We start from the raw sequence: 3,140 nt of genomic DNA on the forward strand, positions 1-3,140 counted from the left end.
TGTTTTATTTCTCACGCCGTTTTACAAGTATGTTATGCGGACCTATGTCCTATGTAACGCGCGGAGTTATGGGTATCGAGAGAGATATCCGCCATGTTGTAGAGCATCGTGAAGTGTTATTAAAGTTGTGTTTATCCGAGCTTTAAATGTGCTTTTAATAGCCATCCGATAGTGAAACGTTACATAAGAATTTCAGTATTTTCTAATTTTAAGATGTAAATGGCATGATTTGCAAATTGTCTTAACATGATCTACTCCATACTGATTCTTGGGTTAAAGGTAAAACCCAGATTCTTAGCTGAAGAAGACGGAAGCATTATCTCATATCCAACTTAAACGGACTTTAGTGGGGAGCCTTGGACGATAACTTGACCTAAGAAGTAGAAGCTCCGTTTTATCTTCTTTTAGTTTAAGGCCATTACAAACCACCCCCTTAGTAATTTCCAGGAGACAGCTTTCAATGTGAGACTTCGCAACAGAGAAATCATTACGTTGAAGATCGAGCGTTATGTAAAGCTGAGTATCATCAGCTTAAAGGTGATATAACAAATATGCTTGTTAATGATATCACCAACCAGTGACGTATATAAAACATACAACAGAGGTCCAGGAACGGATCCCTGTGGCACGCCACATTGAAGCGGACGAGGTGAAGATCTTGAACCGTCGATCTAAATCGGATTTGAATCTCTAGTTTCTCCGAAGTCGCCGCATGTTCAACGTTTGTGCTTTCAAGTACCTAACACTGACAGACAAGAAATTCATTAAATCAGAAAGGGACTTTTAAGAAGTGCTACATTTAAACGCTATACGGAAAACAAAAAACTGGAATCTGCTGAGTTGGTAACCTTGGAGTACAAACTAAAAACCATTAATGAAGGAGTAAAATGAGAGCTGGGACAGGCCTGATTTTTCAGTGGGAAAATGAAATTTGATCACTGGGAACTGGGATTTTGTTATTGGGAATGGGAGATAAAGAGGCCTTGGCGCGAATGGGATTTGCAGTATCGATATCCAAAGGTTATCAGGAATTAGTTCTTCTCTAAATTCCCGATATCACATATGTCCCGATGTCGTGTTGCGTTCCTGGCCACTGCCATGCGAGAGTAAAGACCTCCCTGATGCTAACAGACTTGTTTTGAAGCTCAAAGCTCCCTACCTACAACTTCCCAATTTTTAATATGGTGTAACTAGCACAAATAGACTCCCCTAAATTTACTGGAACCAATGCAATCACTCGAAAAGGAGAAGCTCAAATGAGGTATTGGGCAAAGCGCCATGGTTAATGTGTCAGGCAGAAGAACTAAAAGGGCCTTGAACGCACCCTACCGATTTGCAAGACCTTCAGCCTAGCTATTGCTGTGGGTCTAGTGAAGAGGGCGAAGAATTTAGTAATGATGGTCATGATCATTGAAAGGAATGTCGTCCAAAGATTTCTATCAATCTCATTTTTACAACTTGTTACTTTACTTTTGGGTAAGTTATCTTGACAAACAGCATAATCTATATCGTGCTGTATTGCAACGGCATCAGCTTTTCCAGTTGGTGATTGATGAATTTTTAAAATTTTTTCCAGTTTTTCTTTCACACTCAACTTGTTTTTTAACTGGATTATAAGGACCAGTATAAGTATGCCAGGAAGTGTCCAACCTTTATTCGGTTTTGGTAATTTTAGTATTGGTTTATGAAAATCAAAAGCCCCACCTTTATAATGCTTGATGTTGTCTGTTACCCTTTCATAGCCTGTGACCCCATCAGTTTGAAAGCATTTGACTACAAAGCTGTTGGATTTACAAACATACTCAAAGCAAAAACAATTTTTATGTTACGTTGAAGGGCCTCTATAATGATTTCCCTTCAAAATTTATCCCATCCTCATAATACCAATGATTATCTGATCTGAAATAAATCGAAACTCTTTTCCATTTACTTCTTCACTTTATCATTGCGAATCTTTGGTTTCTTGGCGGGCCAGTCCAAAATTGTTTAATCGCAATTCCAGTTTTTGTGTTGAAAGCGCCCTTTAAAATATCACCAGAGAGGTTGCTATGAAAAACGTGTTCTGTAGTTGGGAGAATATCTTCAGTAACATTTGCTACGTTTTTGTTTAAATCAATTGGATCTATTACGCCCCCAGCAAGTGGAGGCCCAACTACTTTCCCTTTTGCTTTGCACGTCACGCAAGCTCGCTGCAGGCGTCAAAGGGTGGAAAATAATCTTGTCCCTGTCCATAAGAGTACCACTGCATCGGATCTGTAACATCAGGTCAGCGGTAGCACCAGGCAAGTGGTATGCGGAATAAAGCAGTGTTCCGTACATCCGCCAACTTGTTGTGTGTTGTTGCTTAGCCATAATACTTCATGGTGTCAGAATCGGGATGGAAGACCTGAAATCGCCTGAGCTTTTGCTACTGAGTGCGGCGCGAAATAAAGCCGAAGCATGAAGACGCTTGAAAATGTCTTGGGGTCTCTACAAAGTTGCGAGCAAAATCGAACAAAAAGAGAAGATTGAAGTTGCATCGCTGCTTAATTTGTTAGGAAAAGTACGTGTGGAGATTTCGTTTGAACTTCCGAGCTAGATAAAATTAAGGCCGTAGAAGAGAAGTTCAACGCTCATTGCGCTTCGTTGACATCAAGGCACTTCAACAGCTTTCTGTTCATCGAACGAAAACAACACGAAGGAGAAACAGTCGACGAATTTTATAGCGAGTTGAAAACTCTAGCTAAGAACTGCGACCTTGGTGATAAAGAAGATTCGTGGATTATGTCTATGTTCGTGCTGGGCCTCAAAGATCCACATTCAAAGGAAATAATGATAGAGAGAGAACAGAGTTTAGAGAAAACGTTACAAGCTGCTCGTACTGTCGAAACAAGCAAACAGCACACGAATAGCTCTTAAAAGAAGAGAACAGCAGAGTTGAGATGTAGTGGGCGGAAAAGGTCAGAAGACCCAATGGGGAACGCCTTGTGGGAATTGTGGTATTCGGCATGCACCAGCTTCGTGTCCTGCTGCAGGAAGGAGCTGTCACAATTGCAGGAAAATGAACCATTTTTCAAGGATGTGTCGTGGCGCAGAGGGGCAAAAAAAAAAAAACAAATTGTTAAATACTCTTGATGATTGTGACTCTGACGCTGAAGTTA

The sequence above is a fragment of the Montipora foliosa genome, chromosome 9 (genome assembly GCF_036669935.1).
Source record: "Montipora foliosa isolate CH-2021 chromosome 9, ASM3666993v2, whole genome shotgun sequence".
NCBI classification, from domain to species: domain Eukaryota; kingdom Metazoa; phylum Cnidaria; class Anthozoa; order Scleractinia; family Acroporidae; genus Montipora; species Montipora foliosa.